The following is a 26,884-nucleotide window of genomic DNA, read 5'->3' as shown; positions in this document are numbered from 1 at the left end:
GCGGCTTGTCATAAGTCACACATCACGCCGGTAAATGCCAAACGACGCCTCGCTTGGTGTAAGGAGCGCAAACATTGGACGATTGAACAGTGGAAAAACGTTGTGTGGAGTGACGAATCACGGTACGCAATGTGGCGATCCGATGGCTGCGTGTGGGTATTGTGAATGCCCGGTGAACGGCATCTGCCAGCGTTTGTAGTGCCAACAGTAAAATTCGGAGGCGATGGTGTTATGGTGTGGTCGTGTTTTTCATGAAGGGGGCTCGCACACCTTGTTGTTTTGCGTGGCACTATCACACCACAGGCCTATACTGATGTTTTAAGCACCTTCTTGCTTCCCACTGTTGAAGAGCAATTCGGGGATGGCGATTGCATCTTTCAACACGATCGAGCACCTCTTCATAATGCACGGCCTGTGGCGGAGTGGTTACACGACAATAACATCCCTGTAATGGACTGGCCTGCTCAGAGTTCTGACATGAATCCTATACAACACCTTTTGGATGTTTTGCAAGGCCGACTTCTTGCCGGGCCTCACCGGCCGGCATCGACACCTCTCCTCAGTGCAGCACTCCGTGAAGAATGGGCTGCCATTCCCCAAGAAACCTTCCAGCACCTGATTGAACGTATGCCTGCGAGAGTGGAAGCTGTCATCAAGGCTAAGGGTGGGCCAACACCATACTGAATTCCAGCATTATCGATGGAGGGCGCCACGAAATTGTAAGTTATTTTCAGCCAGGTGTCCGGATACTTTTGATCACATTGTGTATGTTTCCGGATTTCTTGCAAAGTTGGCGATTCCATTTTTATATTTTCCATGATGATCTAGATGTATCCTTCACGTACTCCGAGAAGTGTTATTATGTGTGTTCACTGCCAGGACCGCATATAGACTGTGATGTGTTGTTGGCAACTCTCCTCTTTGTAGCCTTGTTCGACTCCCAGCACCCGCTACACCTTTTATTTTTGAGCGCCTGTGCTTTTCCTCCGTGAAAGATACACCTCCTTAGAGTTTCCCGACTCTGACTGTTGAAATGACTAAACGCTCCCGATTTACACGAATTCCGCTGTCGAGTAGAATCTAGACATTGATCCTCGATTATTGTTACCCTTTCTTCCATGTCTGTCATAAAAGGGAAAGTATCATTAACTCCTGGAGGAAAATTCTTGGTTTTCTCGCCAAAGAGGTGGCGTCTCGCACGGAGAGAAACTTTCGGAATTCATCGGTTAACGTAATTCACTTTGCGTAGAAAAATAATGTAGTATATCATCGCTCTTGCTAGATGACACTGTCATTTTATTAATGGTATGTCGTCGTGTTTGTTCCTGTAACAGCGAGATAGTAACTCTTGAACATGTGATTCCTAACAAATTCACTGACCAACAACGGTGTAGTGCTGAAAGCAACACTATAAAAACAGATTTGTAAATTTTCGTATACTTGCCATTTCAGTACCTCTCAACGTTGATCCGCGTATTGAGTGGAAATATGAAACGTAACAAAACAGACATTTTCGTCAACAACTCATAGCGACCTTCCACGACATAACACCGGAACATATCACAAATGAGATCGATGTAGAAGCAACTCTTTAGATACACTTTTCAAATGGTAAAAACTAACCATCATGTAAAACCCATAATGCATAGTAACCCTGTGCAACATCATTACACACACACACACACACACACACACACACACACACACACACACACACACACACACATACACATACACACACCTCCTCCGATCCCATTTGACACGATTCAAAAAATGGCTCTGAGGACTATGGGACTTTGAACTACTTAAACCTAACTAACCTAATGACATCACACACATCCATGCCCGAGGCAGGATTCGAATCTGCGACCGTAGCGGTCACGCGGTTCCAGACTCTAGCGCCTAGAACCGCTCGGCAACTACGGCCGGCTTGACACGATTACTTCACTCCGAAATTTAATTTATTTCATCCGCTTGCGTAAACAAATATCATAAGTGGATACTCAATAGCACGTACGAATTTAATGTGTGCATTTGAATATAGTAATTTATAGATGTGTGCAGTATGCTAAAAAAACAGTGTCAAATTTCGAGAAGCGTTAGCGTGGAAGTGGAATCTTTCACACAAACAGTCTATGGCTGAACGAAGGCAATCACTGTAACTTCATAACGTCTACGTAAAATGTTATGTGAGACACTATTCTTGTAAAATTAGTTATTGTGTAATCGCTAGGTGATAAACCGGTCCAGCCGTTAACTCTTAAAGTCTTTGATGTAGTCTTTCAAGATGATGTTATAGCTACAAAACTCTTTAAACGTAAAAAAATCTGATATTTTAAACGTAGACGGTATATTTTCGTCATTATTATTATTATTATCTTCTCGGAGGTATGGTCCTTCTAAGGTAGTAAATAAAAAGCTGTTTCTTTTTATGCCGTATGTTTTTCGCTTCCTTTTATTTTCGGAGCGTCCTCGGTGGCCTGTTATACATGTTTGTTTCATGTATTTAATAAAACCATTAGAAATGTTTCCATATTTGTAATAAAATAACATTATTTTTGTTATTCCCTTATTGTTAGGTAAGAAACAATTTTTTGCGATTATTCATTCTAATAATTAGCATATCTTTTACCATGCTAAATGCTTCATGCCCGTGTTTTATTAGTCGTTCTGCAAAGATAGACTGGCTGTTTTCGTATTGCCAGCTTCTTCTTTGCACCAAGTTTTGAAATTCATGCCAGTTATCCCCAGATGTACTGATTTGCAATCTTGAAATTCTAAGTGTTATATATCGGCTCATTGGTAATAATCTGGTTTTTCTGTTGAAGTGTGTATCTGTGACTGGAGTGTTTGTAGGCTGTGTGTAAGCCTGTTTCGTCAGTACAATGTAATTACTATCTTGTGTGTTGATTTGTGAGTTTATGTTAATGTGCGACACTTATTTTTGTTAGTCATGCCACAAGAGTTTCTGTTCTGGGTGTTTGTGTGCCTTGTGGTGTCCGTTGGAAAGTTTTGTATGTTGTAACTGAAATATTTCTATAAAGCAACAGTGCCGGAGATCCCATAACGTTGAAATGTCTATTAATGATGTCATCACAGAGCGATTATATATGATAACAGTTTCCTAGTCATACGCTACCCATAAGCGGCCAGTATGTTGGAAATCTATAAGCTAAGAAACTGGAAAACAGTTTTCAAACAATGCAGTGTGCCTGACTACTAAGGACTATAGTAGTGGGGGTCTGACGGGAAGAAAGCGTTTGTCGGCCGAGCGGTCTAGACTGCAGGGGCAGAGCGGCCGTGTAAGAAAGCGCAGATTCCGGCCACAAGACACAGTACAGCCGCAGCCGGGTGCACGAAGAGTTGCCGAGGAAAAAGCGGCGCTGAAACCAAGAGAAATGGCTGGGGCGGGAGGCAGCCTGAACAGATTGCCGTGGAAGAAACGGCAGAACAGCTACACGGAGCTACTTAATTAAGTCTTGTTACCCGAGAGCCGAGATATCAAGCGCCCTCTCTCCAATAGCGGGAAGCGATGCCACCGCGCTAATAATCGTCCCCTACTCGCCACGTCCCACTGATGAAAACGAAACGGCGTATCAGTCAATCGTCACGGGACTGTTCTTTGATTCAAACGTGCTCAATCTACACGTTATTCTACTCTTAATTCAGATTATTCTAGAGCTCTCGCTCACTGCTTCTATTACGAGCAAACTGCGTAACGAAAATTACAATGTGTCGTTGCGTGCTCAATTGAGAGATTTACATAAAACTGTGTGATTTGTTTTGCTATAATTAAAACAGATATAAACATGACCACAAGCATTCATTTTAGGAAATTAATCACATTACAAGCAACTGATCTACTTCAGTGATGGATGAACACATCATGAGTTTACCGTTGTCATCACAGAAGTAGCTTTCCACAATCTGAGTTAGCATCGTAGAAGATTTTTTGTTGTTGCTTGTGGGTCCTCAGCTACTATGAATTTTCTAAATGGCATCACGATTCCGCAACTGCATGAATGCCTATGTAAGTTCGCTTATTGACTGACACGTAGCAATGCAACTCAGTTTTATTTCATCTTTGTTGTAGTATGGGTCAAAGAATAAATGTTGTGTTACCAGTGTCGGTTGCAAAATTAAAATAAAAAACATTTTTTTTTATTTGATTATTCCTCTTAACAGTAGTGGCTTCTCAAATTGGCTGTATATATATATATATATATATATATATATATATATATATATATATATATATATATATATATATATATATATATATATATAACATTTTGGACGCTGTGTAATTTGCACTAAGCCGAACAACGACGGAACTTGCTTCAATTCAAGTGTTTCAGTGTAGCCAAAAAACTAGTGAAACTGCAGTAACACAAATAAAGGTTACACCTTCAGGCAGCTGGGAATCATTTTGTCAGTTAGAAAAATCATAGATGTAGGTCTTCAGAATTTGAGAAATTACAAGTAAACATTACATGCCAGTCTCCTAAAAGAACGAAGAAACCCCCTTTTATGGTGTTATCTCTAGGAATTTCACAAAGATCTTTCACTCTGTACGTCACCTACAGAATATCTTAGTAAATCTAGATGATCGTACACAAGAACTAGGAAATTAAACATTTTTTTTAAAAAAAGCACAGCCAAAATGTTACGTATCTTTACAGCTATATAATAGAGGTTCATAACTTAGCTACATGACACTTAGCAGATACAGAACTAGTGTCCAAAGAAGACTTTCATATGAGTTGCCGTGAAAATAAATTGGAGATGTCTGAAATTTTGCTTGCTAAAAGAAACACTTTCAAAACAATAAGAAATTTTACGAGTGTTGTAATCATTTGTTTACTAGGTTTAGGTAATTATGCATAAATTTGCTGTAGTTTCAACTATTTACATTAGGAGGAGTTTAAGTTACAAAGTTTCATTGAAAACGAGGTCATGAGCAACATGAAACTGGAGCAATTTTTGCGTAGATCGAAGAATGGACTGAGCCTTGTTTTAACCAATCGTCATTGAATTTTTTTAGTCTGAATCAAGGTGATTGAAAGACATGGAAAAACGACAATCTGTCAGAAATTCCGATGGTGATCCGTCAGGATACGAAAGTAACGCCTCGCGTTTCACCAGGAAAATCGATGTGCTCTTAATAGACACCACACTGTCTATATATGCGGCCACGCTGCATCGGATACGTCGATGGCTGCAGACAACGACATTCGACATAGTGTCTCACAGGTAAACATATTTTTTTAGAGGAAGCTTAGAATTTGGTTACTAGTCAATAATCAGATCAATAGTGACGGAATACAGCCTGTCATATGAGGGCCGGGAAGGAAATAAACCATGGCTACGTTTAGAGAATCATGCTGGAATTCTTGAGAGGTCTGTTACAGAGACAGCGGAAAGCATAAATCAAGAGAGCCGAGACGATGTTTGAAACAAACTATTCCCGAATATGAATCAAACACGGCAGTGTGGTGGTAGAAAAAAATCAGCCGTATTTCAAATTCAATGATCCGTTAGAAATAGGTCATACATTTTTAATATGCCCTGTGTTGTGACGAGACTAGAGTGATTCAATGGTCACTTGCAACCTGAAATTTCCGTGTCATTGTTCGAAACTTCTTCATAGTGCCGCTGTTTAACCGATACCTGCACATCGGAAATAGCTATTCTACATTTTAGGAACGACGTTATTACTATAAGAAAACTTGCATTTTTCTGCGTCCTGTATTTAGTCAAGGCTTGTAACTTTAAAAAAGAACACAGTATGTACGTGCAGCATCTTTTGCCGTACCTCTGATAGGGTACACTCATCCTTTTGACATCTTATAGTACGAAATGCAAACGGAGGAAATTATGTAAATGTCTGCTGTGGACTGTTTGAAGTCGTCACATTAAATGAATTGTTATTGACTATTTTGAAACTGATGAGTTATGCCGTACTCCAGCTGGGTGTTTCTCCGCAGAACGGAGTCCCTTAGCTGCTTCTCTAGCTATCCGTACCTCCCGAAGGCGTTTTCGGAGCGCAGTGTTTCTTTATAGGTAATCTCTCGTGAAAGATCCTTCACGCTATTAGCTTTTCACTGGTTACGACATACAACGTGGCATAGACCACACCCAGGCTTCCATATACTTAAAGATCATTATTAATGAAACCAGTTTGCATCAGAAACTGATGTTCTCTTCTGCCATCTCTAACGCACAGTAATCATCAAGATACTGCCGTCTAGTGTTGTCTTCAAAATCTTTTTAAGTATTGCATGCTACACTACCAGACCGCAAGTAATTCTAATTACGACTATGATTCCTTGCCTTAGCTTCCCAAATTTCCAACAATACCGTATTATAAATACAACAATGTAGCCGTTCAGACAACAGAAACACTCCGCAACCAGGAACTAAGATATACAGTGTGATTCAAAGAGCTGTGTCCCAATTGAAGGAACTGTTAGAGGAATCGAAATAAAACAGCTTTGGAATAGGAAATATGGTCTTGGAAGTAATCTTGAGCCAGTGAAAATTTCAGAATATCAGGAACAACCGCACGATCAGCAAATATGGTATACTGTGTTCGTACAACTGCTTGTCATTATGTTATGCATCTGTTGGTGTGTATGTACGGGATGGTTATAATTCAAGTGGAGCAAGTGACGAAGGTCCAGTATGGACTGTAATTATACACTGAAGAGCCAAAGAAACTGAAACATCTGCCTAATACCGTGTAGGGTCCCTGCGTCGTATCTAGAGGTATGAAGGCCGCGCCATTAGCGGCTGGTCCCGGCGGAGGTTCGAATCCTCCCTCGGGCGTGGGTGTGTGTGTTTGTCCTTAGGATAAGTTAGGTTAAGTAGTGTGTAAGCTTAGGGACTGATGACCTTAGCAGTTAAGTCACATACGATTTCACACACATTTGAACATTTAGACATGTCCATCCGCTAGATACAATTTGAAACGAGACTGGACCGACCAGGCAACATGTTTCCAGTCATCAACAGTCCAATGTCGGTGTCTATGGGCCCGGGCGAGCCGTAAAGCTTTGTGTCGTGCAGTCATAAACGGTACACAAGTGGACGATCGGCTCCGAAAACCCATATCGATGATGTTCCGTTGAATGGTTCGCACGCTGACATCTGCGTTTCACTGAGATGGGAAGGGGAGGTCCAGTTGTTGCATGGCCACCTCGCTACCCGATCTTATGGCTGTGTTTTTTTTTTAAAGGATGAATGTCAGAAGCCTCGTGTGCATGGCAACAATTCCCGACGAAGGAAAGTTTCTAGCCAGGATAACTGTAGGGATTGATGAGATTCGTGCGATGTCTAGTGTGGTTGGTAGAGTGCACCAGAATTTTCTACGAAGATATTATGCCTGTATTGAATGCATTGGTCACCATTTTGAATACCTTTTGTAATGTACAACACTGTTGATTAACAGCGCACTATCTTTGCTGAACTGAAAGCACATGTGCGTTGATCGTCATTGTTGTTCCTGACATTCCGAAGCTTTCACTGGCTCAGGATTGCTTCAAAGACCATTAAGTTCCCATTCCAAAATTTTTGTATTTCGACTCCTCTATAAGGTCCTTAAATCTGCGCGCAACGTTTTTAATCATCCTGTATATTTATCAGTGAAGACGCAGTTAGATGACCTGTTTCATCTTCTAGCACCAAACCCGAATTTTTATGTAGGGGGAGACGCAGCCTACGTAAGTACGATCAATATAAAAAAAGAAAATCTGTTCCTTCCTGGTAACATCGTTTCTTTCTCGTGGAAAGCTGTGATTGTGGCAGAAAAAGAAAGGATGTAAGTTCTATGGGTGCATTGTACCGGGTGGTTATAATTAAAGTGCAGGTACTCATGAAAGTACATGTGGGCTGTAATTATCGTATGGCAGTGAAACTTAGTAGATATGCTAATGCGTTAAAGAGGAAACGATTAACGCTTGCAAAAAAATTAGTTCCAATTTTGGCCACTAGGTGCAAATCTGGCGCTGTACAGCATCACGTCTACGTCTTCCGTGCTTATATCGAACAAATTGTGTAAGTGGCGGTTAATAATAAAAACACCATTATGCCTTTTTCACTTGTTTGATCTTTTCTGCCCACATCCCGTTCTTAATCCATTATATACAGAAACGCTTCTACGCGTTTTTCTTGCATTCACAGCTCCAGATTTGCGCATGGTGGCCAAAGCTGAAACTATTTTTTCTTTGCGTCAATCGGTTCCGAATTAGCCCATTAGAATATCTACCAAGCTTTGCTACCATATGATAATTACAGTCCACATTGGACCTTAGTTAGTAGCTGCACTGTAATTATAACAATCCGGTATCACGAATTTCCAAATATTAGCACAAACTCTGTATAGTTTCCGCAACGCTTGTCTGATTCTTGGTTTTTCATACACATCTGTCAAGCAAATAGGCGTGAACACAAGAGAAAACACAGAGGCAAGCAAGGGTAGATACAGGAACATGCGGCACTCACCAGCCCCATCGATGCGAGATCCCTGAGAGCTCTAAAGGCTACACCCGCGGCACGTTTCGTTCCTCAGAACCTCTGCTTAGCTGCAACAAGACCACATAAGATTGTATAACATTCGGTTTACAAACGTTACTTCAAAATGTTTTCAACAAAACAATAATATGAATTTCATTGCTGTCTCAGCGCTGCCACTTTTCTTCAAAGACAATTACCATATAAATAAAGGGGGACAATAAATTAAGTACAAATTCACGCAGATTTAAAGGAACAGTTACGCGGTTTTCTAGAAGTAATACTCGCACTACTACAGAAATATGTTATTTACGACAAGGAACAAATATATTTATACCAAGAATAAAAATCTTTCTATTATTATAATCAATGTAAATTGCTGACAGGCCACAGCTTGGTTGGAAGGGGAAGGGGGGGGGGAGGTTCATCAAAAATTATACATTATATTTCATATAATTTTATTTTGGCTGTCGTTGCCAGGAAAGATTTGAATCGAATTTTCACGACACACATTTACTGGTATCTTTTACTGAGAACTTAAGGAAAACCACATTTCCCTCAGTCACAATGATTTCAAGTCAACAGTATGAAATGCGCAAAGATATCAATACAATAATAAACATAAGTGCTGCTGCAGAAGACGGTTATAAAAACAAATGTAATTATAATTAATTATTCTTTTAAGAACAGCGCTGATTTTGGAATGAAATCTGGACTCTCTTACAAGATGAATCATCTACGTGCGTTAAGATTTTAATTTGCCCTACTTGTGGGAACGATTGGTATTCAGTCATAAGTTACTTTCCATTGACAATAGGAGTATGCAACCTAACTTGCCGCATTGCTGGAATGTTGGCCTGTAATGCCACCGCTCTGAAATCCCTTGGGGTTGGTGGAATGTTCTTTATTATACTGTATCATACCCTCATCTCTTATTTTATTGCTACTGCATTTTTTATATCTGGTTTGAAGTGGATCTTACGAGTGGTTTTTCTGTTCTTAATAAAATTGTTTTGGACGGTTTGCACTTTTTCGGTAATAATTTTTCTTGTTATTGTTACCCGCTGTCAAACAGCAGTTTAAGAAAATGTTGATTCCGAAATTGACTATCCAAGCATATGTGCGACCACAACATTTATCTCTTGGAAGTTTTGCGGCGAGTACCATTTGCGACCCAGTAAACCATGCGACATAAAAAAAAAGACTAAGTTTTGAGACGATAGGGAATGCTGACAGAACCCATGTCGCTCGCAGCTCACTCGTTTACTTTACGGAAAACATTTTTATGCGACCACGCAGCAAATTACAAAATGTACCAGAAAAGGGAGTAAATAATTTCACGACTGTCTGCGATATGCTTAGCTCGGAAAAGATCATAGCTATCTCGGTGTGTATGGAAAGCCAGAAATCTACTACACTACGTCTCTGTAAACAACTTCCGAGACTTACTGTTCACACCAAATATGTGCTCTGGCTATGTATTTATTCCAGTCTTCTATTATTATAGACTCCCCTACCTCCTCTCCGTCCGCCCCGATAGCTGAGTGATCGCCGGCACAGTAGCTCTGTGTGTTCGGTCAGAGGGTTAGCTACCCTCTGTAACAAAAACCTGAGTGAATGGATCAACGAAGAACCTAAATTGGTGTCATCAGACGTCCGCCCAGAACAAATTCAACCAACAATATAGAACAAAATTAGATCAACAACAAAAAAGTGGTCAGCGTGACGGATTGCCGTTCTACGGGCCCGGGTTCGATTCCCGGCTGTTTCTGGGATTTTCTCCGCTCAGGGACTGGGTGTTGTGCTGTCTTCATCATCATTTCATCCCCATTCGGCGCGCAGGTCGCCCAATGTGGCGTCGAATGTAATAAGACCTGCACCAAGGCGGCCGGATCTGCCCCGCAAGGGGCCTCCCGGCCAATGACGCCAAACGCTCATTTCCATTCCCCCCCCCCCCCCTCTCTCTCTCTCTCTCTCTCTCTGTTCGCCGCCTTCTGCTCCCTCTCTCTGTCCATCTCCTCCTCCACCCTCTCTCTGTCCATCTCGTCTCCCTACCTCCCTCTCTGTCTCTCTCGTCCTCCCCTTACCAGTGTCCATCTCCTCCTTCCTCCTCTCTGTCTGTCCAACTTCTTCCCATTACCTCTCCACGTTATGACCCCCACCCCATTAGGAGGGTTATGATGTCTACCAAATTAAGTTCAAATAGTTCCAGCGATTTAGGATGAGCTATGAACTCTTTGCCTGTGGCGTGTGCATATGTCAAACCTATTTTATTTACATTTAACATATTTTACACACATTTGTGCACATATTTCAACTGTATCTCTAGCGAATTTCGAACTGCAGTTTCATTTTCACGCAGCTCAATGAGGGGCCGCCACCCCCTCCCTCCCTAGTTCTCACAGAAAGTAAAAAATACAGGGTAGTCATATTTTTCTTTCAAAAAAATGATTTCGAAGAACGCACTGGTTTGCCCCCCCCCCCTCCTCCCACTAAAAACCGCCATACGGGCGCTATTCACTGGTATCCCTGATTCTTTATAATGCACGATCGCTGTTGATACATTATGGATTCACGTATGAACCGTGTGAAGAGACGATTCCCATAAACAACTTTCAGATCCTCTTTGCGTCTAAGCCACGATAATCAGAGACTCTGCACAACTTCCGTATTCTCAACAAATTAAGTCTCTTAATCTAAAGTTATGCACAGTTGTGTAATCAAAAAAAATTGTGTTCTGTTACATAAGTAAACCAACGGTATAAAGGTGATGTTCGCCACATGTACCTCTCTTGGAGTGGCAGGTTCCAGAAACGTTGAAGGATTTTCACTTGGAAGATCCTAAAAAATTTAAGAATATATGTTCACCACAAATAATATTTGTCATCCCTTAAATATGCACCCTAGTCGTTGTGGGGCGTTGCAGATGGCGTAGAACTTGTTTCATGTCGTCATATAACACTCCGTCGCTGAAGTAAGTTATGGCAGTGGACTGGTGTGTACGTGCCAGCCGCTTGTATCGGATCAGTGTAACAAAATGGGACGAGGTGGAGACGTGACACAATTGCAGAAAGAAGCTATCGTGTTAGTAGTTGATAAAAGCCATGAATATAGTTGGTCAATTTGATGCTCGCATTCGGGAGGACGTCGATTCGATCCCGCGTCCAGCCATCCTGATTTAGGTTTTCCGTGATTTCCCGAAATCGCTCCAGGAAAATGCCGGGACGGTTCCTTTGAAAGGGCACGGCCGACTTCCTTCCACGTACTTCCCTAATCCGATGAGACCGATGACATCGTAGTTCGGTCTCTTACCCCAAACAACCCAAACCCAACCAATTTGATTGTGTACAATGCGTCTACAAGGAATGGTGTACCACTCGCAGCCACGTTCACAGAGGAAGAATACTGATCGTAAACATTTTCCAAGCAACAGGCATCAGAGACGAGTATTATGCCTTGTCAATTAAGTAAAGTAAAATCGTACGGCGTGACTGGCTAGGAGAACCGAAGGGCAGATTCAGCGACAATCGGTTTCAAACCCGAAGGGAACTGCAATTACAGTCGATGCAGTTCTATCTCAACCATCCTCCGAGCGAACATTCCAGAAGGGAACTGCATGCAGTGGATATCCGCAGTCAAACATGTCGCAAATGGCAGACATGTCGGACAGAAGAGACACCACGCAGACATAGGCTATACATTTCTAAAAAAAGGGGTAACGGCTCCTCGACGTTTGTTTCAGTGTGAATGCACAAATATCGTCGGAACTCATACGGTAATGAGAATTCGCGAGTAGTGAGTTTAATGGGCGAGGGTCGCTATGTTGCAGCGTGCGATAAACGGAAAATCTGACTTGGTGAGGGACAGAAGCGGTTGAGGCAACCGCACATTAGAAGCGGTAAATCCGCGTTCGAGTCAGTATCCGGCACAAATTTCCAGCTTTCGCCGTTGCTTTACCACATTGCCCTGGGCAGCTAGCCGTCACTATTTCCCACCCACCTTTTCAGTTTCCTGACCTTTTCCCTTTCTACATTTTATGTTTACATGAATGTGGAAAACAACAGCCGGCCGGTGTGGCCGAGTGGTTCTACGCGCTTCAGTCTCGAATTGCGCGACCGCATCGATCGCAGGTCGAATCCTGCCTCGGACATGGTTGTGTGTGATGTCCTTAGGTTAGTTAGGTTTAATTAGTTCTAAGTTCTAGGGGACTTATGACTTCAGATGATAAGTCCCATAGTGCTCAGAGCCATTTGAACCATTTGGAAACAACAGAGGAACTGGACAGCAGCTGACTAGAGTCGTGTAGTGTGGCCTGAAGAGTCGCTATGTTGCCTCTTTTCATATGATTCAAGACGACGGGAGCACCGACGGCCCAATAAGAGGTTTGACCTGAGATGTTTGGAGGGTGTAGTTGGATTTGATTTGGTTCCGTTATGCTTTTCGTACAGTTACTTGAATCCTCTTATTTAGGCTACCATCAACATGCATCAGGATCTTCATTTCAACATTTCTGATGAAGAAATGTTGCGTTTTCTTTTAAATCTTCATGATGAGTGAGCTGTGGACCCTGCTATTTTATGAAGCGCTACATACTTTCCCAGTTGGATGAACACTCAGGCAAGCTACCACACCACCACTAGCCCACTAAATTACCCGATCTTAATACGACTTAAAGTGTCTAGGCAGTTAGGAGCAGCGGGTGAAACGTAGCTTTCAACTTCCCCGTACTTTGGTAGCTCTACGGGATGTAATCGTCTATGAGTTGTTTCAGCTGGATACGGCATACCTGAAGAAACTTGTAACTTGTTTCCCTCAACAAATCGTCAATATTACACTACTGGCCATAAAAATTGCTACACCACGAAGATGACGTGCTACAGACGCGAAATTTAACCGACAGGAGGAAGATGCTGTGATATGCAAACGATTAGCTTTTCAGAGCATTCACACAAGGTTGGCGCCGGTGGCCACACCTACATGAGGAAAGTTTCCAACCGATTTCTCATACACTAACAGCAGTTGACCGGCGTTGCCTGGTGAAACGTTGTTGTGATGCCTCGTGTAAGGAGGAGAAATGCGTACCATCACGTTTCCGACTTTGATAAAGGTCGGATTGTAGCCTACCGCGATTGCGGTTTATCGTATCGCGACATTGCTGCTCGCGTTGGTCGAGATCCAATGACTGTTAGCAGAATATGGAATCTGTGGGTTCAGGAGGGTAATACGGAACGCCGTGCTGGATCCCAACGGCCTCGTATCACTAGCAGTCGAGATGACAGGCATCTTATCCGCATGGCTGTAACGGATCGTGCAGCCACGTCTCGATACCTGAGTCAATAGATGGGGACGTTTGCAAGACAACAACCATCTGCACGAACAGTTCGACGACGTTTGCAGCAGCATGGACTATCAGCTCGGAAACCATAGCTGCGGTTACCCTTGACGCTGCATCACAGACAGTAGCGCCTGCAATGGTGTACTCAACGGGGAACCTGGGTGCACGAATGGCAAAACGTCATGTTTTCGGATGAATCCAGGTTCTGTTTATAGCATCATGATGGTCGCATCCGTGTTTGGCGACATCGCGGTGAACGCAAATTGGAAGCGTGTATTCGTCATCGCCGTACTGGCGTTCACCCGGCGTAATGGTATGGGGTGCCATTGATTACACGTCTCGGTCACCTCTTGTTCGCATTTACGGCACTTTGAACAGTGGACGTTACATTTCAGATGTGTTACGATCCCTGGCTCTACCCTTCATTCTCTGCCTCGTGATGACTGAGGGTTGTGTGCTGTCCTTAGGTTAGTTAGGTTTAAGTAGTTTTAAATTCTAGGGGACTGATGACCATAGATGTTAAGTCCCATAGTGCTCAGAGCCATTTGAACCATCTACCCTTCATTTGGTCCCTGCGAAACCCTACATTTCAGCAGGATAATGCACGACCGCATGTTGCAGGTCCTGTACGGGCCTTTCGGGATACAGAAAATGTTCGACTGCTGCCCTGGTCAGCACATTCTCCAGATCTCTCACCAATTGAAAACGTCTGGTCAATGGTGGCCGAGCAACTGGTTCGTCACAATACGCCAGTCCTTACTCTTGATGAACTGTGGTATCGTGTTGAAGCTGCACGGACAGCTGTACCTGTACACGCCATTCAAGCTCTGTTTTACTCAATGCCCAGGCGTATCAAGGCCGTTATTACGGCCAGAGGTGGTTGTTCTGGGTACTGATTTCTCAGGATCTGTGCAGCCAAATTGCGCGAAAATGTAATCACATGTCTGTTCTAGTATAATATATTTCTCCAATGAATACCCGTTTACTATCTGCATTTCTTCTTGTTGTAGCAATTTTAATGGCCAGTAGTGTATTAAGGTCTGAGGCTGTAACGGTCATGTCTCAATATATTTGAACCAAGGCAGAACGCACTCGGTGTTGTAATGTTGGGCATAATCGTACGTGAATGCGACTTTCAACAGGACTGTGAATTATAACTATTTCTTATAATTTATGTAAGGCCCAAACTGTGGACAAACGTTTGACCTCCCGAGTTTCGCGCCCAATTGGATTAGCAGAGCAGCAGGACAAGGCGACGGCGTAGCGCTCGGCGCGTCGCGGCCGTCGTCTCTTTTTTTTCTTCATGCGAGACATGTGTGTATGCTGGTGCGTGTGTGTGCGTGCATGTGGGAGCGGCTGGGTCGCGTGCAAGGCCGTTACGCGTCCGCCATAGGACGGAGGTCACCGACCGGGGACACCGGCGGCCGACAGCGCGTGCCTGCCGGTGCTCCGTCCAAATGTCCAGCCCTTGCTGGCGCCACTGGGGCTGGCGAAAGTGAGCAAACGGCAGGTGCGGCGTGTCAACACGAAACTGTCGCAGTAAGAAACTTGTTGACCCAGCAGCTCCCAGGAGCGAAACTAGCAGCAAAATTGCCCATAATTGATGAATAATCAAGTTCATAAAATAAGTATCCACTTTACCCTAAAGATGTAAAAATGGTTACTCGACAAAATAAAGATTAATTACACTACCTTTAGCTCACAACAGCGTCCGAAATATGAAATTACACTGGTGATCATTAAAACTATAACACCGTGAAGACGAAAAGCAACGAACGTCAAACTGGCTTGAGGTGTACTACATGCTTAGATATTTAAACTTTTATTATAAGGGGTTACCAAAAAGTTTAAGTTTGAGGGTGTTGCTGTAGCGTATATGCAACGTAGCGTGACTCTGACGCGGATATATGAGCAGCGACATAGAGGCAAGGAATTATTGTAGCAGTCATGTCTTTCCGACGTTTGAGCCTTAAATGCGGGAACGTCAATTATGGTGGCTATATTTCCAAACTCATCCAAACAGGACCAACGTGCTGTTATGCTTTCTTTGGCTGCCAAAGGACAAACGCCGATAAACATCCACCATAAAATAAAGAGTGTGTATAGGGCAGCATTCTGTCGAGAGAAAAAAAAAAAGCACCTACAAGGGGTGAAATTTCCTGGCAGATTAAAACTGTGTGCCGGACCGAGACTCGAACTCGGGACCTATGCCTTTCGCGGGCAAGTGCTCTACTGACTGAGCTACCCAAGCAAGACTCACGCCCCGTCCTGACAGCTCTAATTCCGCCAGTACCTCGTCTCCTACCTTCCAAACTTCACAAAAGCTCTCCTGCGAGCCCTGCAGAACTAGTACTCCTGGAAGAAAGGATATTGCGGAGACATGGCTTAGCCACAGCCTGGTGGATGTTTCTAGAATGAAATTTTCACTCTACAGCGGAGTGTGCGCTGATATGAAACTTCCTGGCAGATTAAAACTGTGTTCCCGACCGAGACTCGAACTCGGGACCTTTGCCTTTCGCGGGAAAGTGCTCTACCAGTCTGCAGGGTTCGCAGCAGAGCTTCTGTGAAGTTTGGAAGGTAGGAGACGAGGTACTGGCGGAAGTAAAGCTGTGAGGACGGGGCGTGAGTCGTTCTTGTGTAGCTCAGTCGGTAGAGCACTTGCCCGCGAAAGACAAAGGTCCCGAGTTCGATTCTCGGTCCGGCACACAGTTTTCATCTGCCAGGAAGTTTAATATCAGCGCACACTCCGCTGTAGAATGAAAATTTCATTCTACCTACAAGGGGTACTGCTGCTGCTTCAGGATAACGGACGTCCCATACCGCCAATGTCGTAACACAGAAGTTACGCCAACTCAAGCAGGAGACACTCGAGTACCTGCCCTGTTATCCTGATGTCTCCCAATGCGATTATCATACCTTCGGTCCCTTAAAAACGGACTTGAAGGGTCGATGATGTGCATAGGCAGTTACGGACTTTTTCACGTAGAAGGACACGGTGTTTTCCCAAAAGTGTAACTTCAACCTGGTTCGTCGATGGGATGATTGCCTCAATGCTCAATGTGATTTTTGCCTAATTGGTATACAGATTCTGCACTGTACAGCCTCCGGAAACGTTTTGATCGTCCTTTATACGAGGAGCATTCAATAAGTAATGCGACACTTTTTTCTGAAAGCAGATGGGTTTTATTCAGAATTCCTATACACGTTAGCATGCCCCACTGTTTTGGCTACAAAACGCTTCTCCGTTCCACCTTACTAGGAGGGCCTGTACGCCCGCGTGGTACCACTCTACTGGTAGACGTCGGACCCAACGTCTTGCTGCGTCATCCACGTTCTGTTTCTCGCGGAGTGCATCCTTCTTTGGGCAAAACTGATGGAAATCTCCTGTTAAGCAGGGAGGAACCTAGCGGGCACACACCTTTGAGTACCCCAACTGGTGGACGTGTGTGTCAGCACTACCAACAGAGACGTTCAGCTGAGCAGCGAGATATTTGATTGTGATCCGTTGATCACCTCGAATGAGAGTGTCCAGACGTATCAACATCGCAGGAGTCACAGCTGTGCGCGGCTGGCTGGCACGCAGGAGATCGGAGAGGTTTGCACGACCTTGTTGCGACGATGACAGACGCCTCGACCAACGGCTCACCTTGCTTTTGTTTACTGTCAGGTCTCCGTAGATATTCTGCAAGCATCTATGAACATTTGTGATGCTCTGGTTTTCCACCAAAAGAAACTCAGTGACAGTTCTTTGCTTGGAACACACCACCGCTATAGACGCCATTTTGAATGCTACGTAAACCGCCGCCAACTGTCGGAATTTCATGAAATTATAGGGCCTAAAGCGGGAGTATTTCACGAAGTTCCACAACAATTCCGCATTTTTTTAACCGAAACTGGCCGAAAAAAAGGTGTTGCACTAGTTGTGGAACGCCCCTCGTATTTCAGCGTAACCGCGCGGAGATGGTTGGAGTAACACCATCTAGCCGTGCGGTCTAACGCACTGCTTTCCGGACAGGAAGAAAAATGTTCAAATGTGTGTGAAATCTTATGGGACTTAACTGCTAAAGTCATCAGTCCCTAAGCTTACACACTACTTAACCTAAATTATCCTAAGGACAAACACACACACCCATGCCCGAGGGAGGATTCGAACCTCCGCCGGGACCAGCCGCACCCGGACGGGAAGGCGTGCCGGTCCCCGGCACAAATCCGCCCGGCGGATTAGGCCCGTTTCACACTGGGACACTGGTGACGGTCGCCAATGATGGTCACTGCTGACTGTGGTGAACACTCTCGGATCACTGGTGTCCGACACCGCAGGTATTGCCAAGTAATTGGTTAGTGAAATGGACTCGTACAGGGGTAGCAACTAAATTTCGCTAGATTTTTATGGTTCGAAAAATAAGGTATTAAATTTGAAACAAGAACATACGACTTACCAATTTTGTTTTTCTTATCCATGCTCTTCTCATTGAAGTCAGGCACAAACCTCGTTATAGTTTCTTACCACGCACTCGCTTTCATCATTTTGTTGCTATAGTCATCGCTTTTCACATCCCAAATAGGAGGACGGCTTTCTACTTAATTTATAAAATCTTTCGTGTTAATCAAATCTAAACTCATGAGTACAGCGTGTGCAGTATAATGTACAATGAATATTTCGAATCACTGTCTCAGAAATGACTGCCTGTCGGTTGGCAAATCTGCAGCGCTGTGTCTGTGATGAGTGTTCCAGTGTCAACACTCCAATTCAAACTAATGCATGTACGGCGGTGAGTGCTGTGAACACAGTGACCTTGTCCGTCACATGTGGCGAGGGTGTCACTGTTGGGTCACAGTGGCTCGGTGAGACAGTGTTGTGTTCCAATGTGAACGCTCCAGTTCAAACGAATGAATCTCTGTCGGTGATCGTCGCTGGTGACCGTCACCAGTGTCCCAGTGTGAAACAGGCCTTAGTGTCGAGGTCCGGTATGCCGGCCAATCTGTGGATGGTTTTTTAGGGCGGTTTTCCATCTGCCTCGGCGAACGCTGGCTGGTGCCCTTTATTCTGCCACAGTTACACTGTCGGCGACTGCTGCGCAAACATTGTCTCCACGTTCGACTACACCATAGTCACTCTACCACGCAAACATTTGGGGTTACACTCGTCTGGTGTGAGACGTTCCCGAGGCGTCCACTGGGGGCTGAACCGCACAATAACCGTGGGTTCGGTGTGGGGTGGCGGTGGTGTGAGTGGACTGCTGAAGCCTGTTGTGGGGTTGTGACCCACTGAGGGCTGCTGTGAGAACGAAGCCTCTCCGTCGTTTCCAGGTCCCCGGTTCCATACAATACTATACAATACAACACCATCTAAATTCTTTACGGGAGAAAAGATTATGAAGTGGGTTTCGCATACACAGTTCACATTTGAATTTTGTTTGTTTGTGAAAAAATCATGCTAAGTCTCGTGCAAGAACCAAAACGCCTACCAACAGGCACCAGACCGCGACAGCAGCAGGATGGCTTGCCTATCAGAAATGTGGTTTACTGAGCAGAGATATTGCTCCTCGAGCTGATCTGGTCCAACGGCAGTCAAGCTGATATGAAATCGCTTTGTTCAGGAAGCCCATACTCAACGCCAATCTGGTTCTAAACGGTCACATGCAAATAGCGCCAGAGACGACAGACATATTTTTCGTTCAAACACGCAGGGTCGTACAACCACGTCATGTACCTTGGATCAGAATATGGGCTTGTTTGTACGGAGACAAATATATCCGTACAAGCAGGTGGCCGTGCTATCCTAACCTACCTCGGTGCAGAGAATGTTGCACTCTTGACTCTCACCCACCGAAAACGTTTGGTTGCAGCTTGTCAAGAGATTGGAACACCACTAATCGTTAGCCACTACGATTGATGAACTGTGGCATATTATTCAAGCAATATGGAATAACTAAGGTGTCTTAGATCGAATCGATGCCCAGCCGGATTAGGGCCACTCTTGATGCCAGAGTACTAAATTTCGGTTCCAGCATACCCCCAAATCACTAACAACTTTTATTATGTATTTTGTCCATTGTATAAGCACAACAAGAAAAATTTCGTTACTTGCTATCCCTCCGGGCACTGAAAACTTTAATGGCCAGCAGTGTAGAAAGATCTAAGAAAGTGAATATGCGTTTCCAATCAGCAATAATAAATAAATAAAAATTACAAAATCGGAAGATTACTTCGCAACTAAAGGAAGAGTTAACAGGAGATCTGGTTATTCTTAGCTCCCACATTTCCCTGACAGCCACGTGGCATATTGTCTGTGAGGCAGGTCAAGATTTCCACTGGCAACAGAACTCATTCATTAGAAAGAGCTGTACGGAAGTCCGTTAGAGGGTGGTGGCCAGTGACTACCGCCTCGACACATGTATGATATTCTCTATAGGATTCGAGTGCAGATACCTCGATGGCCGTCCATATGTTGAATGTCTTCACCTGACACAAATTTTTTGCCAAAGCATCTCGATGAGGATGAGTATTGTCGGCCACAAAAAAGAAATCTGGACCAATCGTAGCTCTGAAGGCATATCTGATATCTATTCCCCCCCACATTAATAGTATTTCTTCTACCACTAACGAAAATGTCATTCCCCATAGCGTGAACCCATTACTACCAAACTGGTCACATTCCATGACATTCCTGCGATTTTCCTAGCTGCACTGTCACACCATCCTAATGAGGGAGAGAATCATTCAACAATCTGAAGCGGTATTTAACTATGAATAGCGTATTCCTTCTTTCATAGTCCAGTTTCGATATTGCTCACTCCACAATAAATGGGACCACGTCGAGAAATGTGCCGTTTGGATGTCAAATATGTTTAAAGAAAGGATCACTTTGAAATCTGACGCTTCACGGCACGCATAAGGCGGGTAAAACGGTCTCTGGCCTGTGTACTCTACAGGAGTCCATGCCACGGCCAATGTATCGGGTGCTCGTCGTCGGCTTCTCTTCTACGTGACGAACGATGTCTTCTCCGCAGTCGAGAGTGCGGTACGTCCGAGCAACACCACAGTCGACTCTCCCAGTTGCAAAGTACCAAATTCTCCCAGCCTTTGTTGTCGTTGGAAGAAACTGGTATGTCATGTCATAATTACGAAGGGGAATGACGAGGGCGCCCTTTTCTCAAATTTTGTGCGTTCCCAGAAGCGGGAGGTTTGAAACTAAGCTGAGCTTCAAACTTGTTTTATATCCAAGCGGCACTTTTTCTGAGATGGTTCCTTATTAACTTCATCTACTAAGTCCCTTCCATCATCAATGGCTTATACTTCCTAACAGAAAATTCAAGTAACATCGCGCAGGCACTTTCTTTGGTGAGTGACTCAAGAGACCTTGCTTGACGACCAGAGGTGGGGCAGGTGTATACCACACCAAAAGAGTCTTTCGTTGGAGACATTTGTCTCAAAGCTCGTTATACAGCTAAGTTGTTCAGCCAGTCGCCGTCGTGAAAATTTCTGCCATTCTTGATAATTTTCTTCCATCTGCTGCTGTCTTCGACAAGCTTCTCCCATTTGTCGCATTCACTACTGAATGCGTTCACATCACGTTTGACGCAATCTTTGAAACGCAAAGCAGGTCTTCCAGCGGTCTCTTGACATGTACTATCGCATTATGCATTGTGCGTCGGGAAATGCGGGAGTGGTCCGTACAATGTAAGTGTTCTAGCCACCGCAGGCGACGTTCCCTGAGAGTGGCGGTGCTGCACGGTAGATTCGCAGCGTCCAGGTATCTCATTTGTCACATGGCCCCTTCATGTTATGTCTAGAATGTTTCGTAAGCACCGCAGATGAAAGGTGTTGAGCTTATGTTGTTGTTTGGTATACGATGTACAGGTTTCACCACCATACATGAGGGAGCTACGCACGCATGCTTGACAGACAGGCATTTTTTTGGTCACGCTAAGGTCTTTGTTGTCCCATACTCTTTTGCGAAGTTTGCCCTTTGCCACTTTGCCAATTCTTAGCTTTACTTCATCGTCTAGAGAAAGATCTTCTGACACAGTCAATCGAAATAGCAGATTTTGTTGACTGTATTTAACAATGAAACATCTGAAGGCAGGCTTACCTGTGTAGCTTTGCGTCATAATCAGACTCTTCTTCAATTTCACAGACATGGAGAAGAGCTTGCATGGAGCAGTAAATTTGTCCACAAGCCTTTGAAGATCGTCTTGAGAATGTGCTATGAACGCCTCATCATCAGCGAATAACAAGTTACATACATATAAGTCCTCAAGATAGCGCATGGATCTGAGTAATGAGATGTTGCAAAGTTTCCCGTCGGCCCTGGTGTGCAGATGGATGCCCAGGAGTTTTTCGCCGAATGCAACTTTGAGACGTAAGGAGAAGAATGTGCCAGTACACAGGCTTGACGCACTCCTCTTTGCATAAAAAAAGGAACCGACGTGCTTCCTCCAAAAATCACAGCACCCTCTATATCGTCGTAAAAAGCCCTGATCATCTTCAAGAGTTTTGGAGGGCAAGCTATTTTCACTAGTACACGATTCCTCTTTGCTGACTGTGTCAAATTCCTTATTTAGGTCGATGATGGCAATGAGCAATGGGCTCTACTGCTCGCTGTATTTTTCCTGTGTCTGGCGGAGTGTGGAGATCGTATCAGTAGTAGAACGCTGGGCTCTAAACCCACATTTAGACTCAGAGTACACACGTTTGGTAAGTTTCTCCAGCCTGCCCAGCATCACACGGGCAAACGCTTTTCCAACGATACTCAGCAGTGAAATTCCCCTGTGGCAGTTGCATCACTGTGATCTCCTCTACCTTTGTACAGAGTGACGATGTTGGCATCGCGCATATCTTACAACACAGTACCCTCAGCCCAACATTTCTACAAAAGGTTGTAGACCACTGGTAGGGGCGGTGTTAGTTTGATAAGCTCTGCGTGGATGTTCTCTTTGCCGGGGCATTTCCCGTATTTAAGAAACGCGACAGCTCTCTGAAGCTCATCCTTAGCAGGCACGGCATCCAGCTCGTGCAACTTAGCAACTGAGAAATTTCTCCTGTTGCTTTTGGACTGATGTTGACCGGGTGTAAGTAGAGGTTGGAAAAGTGTTCCACCTATTGTTTCAGTTGCCAATTACAATATGTAATGACTGTTCCATCGATTTCCTTAAGTGTGGTGGTCTTCTTAGGGGTGGGCCGAATGGCTCGCTTGATTCCTAAACACACTCCGCTGATGTTTCCAGCCTCGACATCCTCCTGTGTGTTCGCGCACACTTTCTCAGAGTAGGTATTACTGTGGCTACGGACGGTGCGCTGAACAATTGCCCTTGCTTCGTTTAGATACCTGCGGGTAGCGTTGCAAGGGTTTGAGTGCCAGTTGATAGTTACCTGACGCTTAGAATCAAGGAGCGGTTTCAAGACATCAGTTTTCTCGAGGAACCAATCCTGAGATTTCGTTTTCACAGCCACTAGAAACCTGTAATAAGCAAGGAAAACGAGACTGAATCTCCAGTTTATAACTAAAGTTCTCGTTTGTCGGGTATAATAAGTGTCACCTGAGCTACCACAGATGCGAACGTCATCCATTAAACACAAGCAGTTCCATTGTCGTCACGTTGGAAGATTTGTATCATTGCTCGTAAGAGCCGCCCAGGAGCAACTCTTTCTTGGAGCTTATTGTCGCCTTAACAATGAGGACACTAAAGATGAAAAGATGGAGGACCAGCTAAGCCGAACGAAGCGCGGTAGTTAGTGAAGTGGAAGGGGCAATGCGGGAAAGCCGGAGAAGATGGAGAGGGGGGAGGGAGGGGGGTGTCTGGCATTATCTTGGTGAATCCATCATAGCGTCATTTCAATACACAACAGAGCCACTAACAACAGAACTGAGTCAGAAGTGACACTAACTTCAAGCTGATATTCTATAGGATATTTGACTAGCGGCGAATAGAGGATACTGAAATGAGCAAACACTTCTAATAAACATAGGTCTGGAAACTAATGGTTTTCCGCATACGACGTACTACGCCAGAGGACTTGAACACCTTGCAACAATGTCCCCGAGGATCCAAACTCCAGGTTTACACTTGAGAGCAAACACATTGTTCAACATGACCACTGTTCATGTGAAAGCAGGATTCAGCACTTCCCCTTATCTATACTCGTACACGTTCAAAAATCCCAAGCGTGTTCCGAGTGCATTGGCAACCATCCACAACGTGTTCTTACAGTTTATCGACACTGTCAAAAGGGCTGGAATACACCAAAACTTTCTAATAGCCGTACACACAAAAATCCACCAAGTTCAAGTCGGGGGAGCTGAGAGTCCATGGTATTAGAGAGCCACGGCAGATACACTGTCGTCGAAGAGTCATGGTACGTGTTCCCGAAAAGCCACAGGAAAGTTTGCTAGTGCCCCAGCAGTCACGGGTCACATACACATCCTTTCAGCATGAGGAACATCACCCAAAACGTAGTCTCAGACATTAACAGCGTTGTAAAATTGGCATTACTGCACTTGTGGCTACATCGTATCGGGGAAACCATTGGTTTCCGGAGCTATGTTTATAGTGATTACTCTCTTATTTATTTGTTCTCTACTCACCCCCTTTCGTTTGTACTTGTAACAGTCATACACCGTATATAGTTTGACAACATGCCAGCAAAATCCTGCTACCTTTTGCATGACTTATGCCGGTTTTCATAAAACAAATGAAAGTGAATAAATGACGCATTAAAACAAAGTTTCATTTCAGGTTCGAAAAGTGGAAGTGATCTGTCAATTTGATCTAGGTGAGGTGCATCAACAAAGAACGTAATTACTCCGAACAAAAATACGGTACACACTGTAATGAGACGCTGTTAATAAATATTCATAAACTTCTTAGCAAGTGAATGTCAGTCTTGCTGTAAGATTGCTCTTAGTGTGGAAACATTCTAGGTAAAAAGTTGCAATAGCCCACCTTCAGAGAGAATCTCAAACATATACTATGGGATTCAAGTTGAATAAGCAGGATTTGCCAAGCACTTTATGTCTTGCTGTTTAAGATATTCGTCCGAGCGAGTAGCCATGTGTGGTTGAACACTACTGTTTTGTGGAATAAGATCATCGCACAGGGATAAGTATGTGCATAGTTATCAATAGTGTTCCCTATAGAAACACATGAAATTCCATATGTATACGTACTGTTATACTACCACCACATATAAACACTACAATACCTGAAAGCACCAATTTAACCCATGGTTGACGGATTATTACGGCCTGTGGTTTCTCGCCAAATCAGAACACGTCCGCTGTCACTTTGCATGCTAAACCAGGTCTCATCTGCGAAGCGAAAGATTCTCAATTGCTATGCAGTCCTGAGTACATGGTGGCGCAGCCATTTGTGACGCGACGTGACCACTGAGCAGTGCACAGGTGGGATTGGCTCGTAGACATACCACCTTCAAGAAGTCTCCTGTGTACAATATTATACGATGTCTCACTTCTGGTGATGGCAGTAAAGGATCGTAGTTAAAATAATGTCTTGCTCCCATTTCTTAGAATGTAGAACAGAGAGCATCTACTACCATCAGGTATTCTAGTCTTGGCTATCCTGGCTGCTTTCTGGATGTTGAACGCCTGCTTTATAATTGTTAGCACGGTATGAGGAAAGAAAGGACGATCATATAATCACATAGCTACCTCCACCTGATTTTGTTCTGTCTCACCTCTGCCAACGGCTCCCCACCACAGTTTTTTCGGTAAAAGATAAAACGAATTGTTTTCCCCAAGTTGGCTGTCCTAGATATCTTCCCTTAAGCCAATAAGTCAAATGTCGTTCTGCTCCAAAACATTCCACTTGGCACCACTGAGTGAAGGAGGGAAGCGGAGGCCATTTTATTCAGCAATGTAACGATAACCATTCAGCTTTACTGTCAATTTTATATGTCTTCACGTGTTATTGCTGCTTCTTTATTATTTCTATATTTTTCTAATGAATTGTGTTATACTGTTATGCATAGTATAGAGTTACGTGCTTCACACTTGACACCTAAATGTATCCTGGACACGAGATCGTAGAGCGGTGGGAGGGGTCAGAGGGCATTGGTAGCGCATATCCAGTCTTAAATGTACGAGACAAAAGTGTACGATGCGAAAATATTAATACCGTAAGTACTTGCAGCATCTGAGGACCTCCGCGGTTCACATTCTTTGGCGATACAATATCTACACGAGATGTGGTGTTAATGAATTTTGATACCCTTCGTAAATTCTAGCACATGGCTCTACTCTGTGTGCAGTACAACAATTATACTTGTAAATAATAGATTTCAGCTAACAGTCATCCTTTGGAATTTTTATTGGCAGATCTAAATTTGATTCCGCAATAAAAAATGGGGGTTCCCATTTGAAATTTTAAAGTTGCCTCCCGCCCCACTCCCAGGGGGCTGGGGTAGCGGGCTAACTTTAGCACCAACAGATGTCCCCCTCGAAAATAATCAACTTCGGATTCTACACATTTTTCCGTGTGAAGCTTATTTCTCGAGTTATTCTGGTTTTTCAACTTAAAATTTACACCCTGTGTAGAGTTTGGGTTGATATTCTGGACCTAGATCTGTCATAGTTTCATTGAGTATTTCGTTTAATTTGAGTAGGGAAACCTCTGATATACGCATATTAATAAAACTTTCATCGTGCAGTTGTGTTGCTTTGTGACTGTTCCTGTACTCATCTGAAAGTCAGCCCTGACGTTGTTTGCAAACATATATACAGTTGCCATGAACGATACCTATAGGTAGAATGCTTCACTTTAATGGACTGTAACACTCCTGTTGGAAGTAAAGCATCAGTAGGTACGCATTGGAGACGTCTGTGGAACAGCAGCATTATTACCTATCATGCCACGAAGGACAAACGTGGACAATGATCGGCACTGCACCACCAAGCTACACAAAGGAGGCTTGTCAATCTGGGAAGTTGCTCACCGTGTGCACCGGTGTCAAAGTGATGTGGTCTGTACATGGAATCGATCCCAACTGACAGGTAGTTTTGAAGACTTACGCAGCACA

General features: G+C 44.0%; 1 long non-coding RNA gene across 1 annotated transcript in view; it reads right to left on the bottom strand.

Moving 5' to 3' along the window:
• Nucleotides 1-8,498: 8,498 nt before the first annotated feature.
• Nucleotides 8,499-26,884, bottom strand: part of LOC124721757 — a 436,081-nt gene continuing 417,695 nt past the window's right edge. The window contains exon 4 of the long non-coding RNA XR_007006390.1: nt 8,499-8,582. This is a non-coding gene — a long non-coding RNA (uncharacterized LOC124721757). The remainder of the gene's footprint in view (nt 8,583-26,884) is intronic.

Source organism: Schistocerca piceifrons, chromosome X (assembly GCF_021461385.2).
Source record: "Schistocerca piceifrons isolate TAMUIC-IGC-003096 chromosome X, iqSchPice1.1, whole genome shotgun sequence".
Lineage (NCBI taxonomy): Eukaryota > Metazoa > Arthropoda > Insecta > Orthoptera > Acrididae > Schistocerca > Schistocerca piceifrons.
Note: the sequence above shows the minus strand (reverse complement) of the source record. Positions and strands in the feature narration are given on the sequence as shown.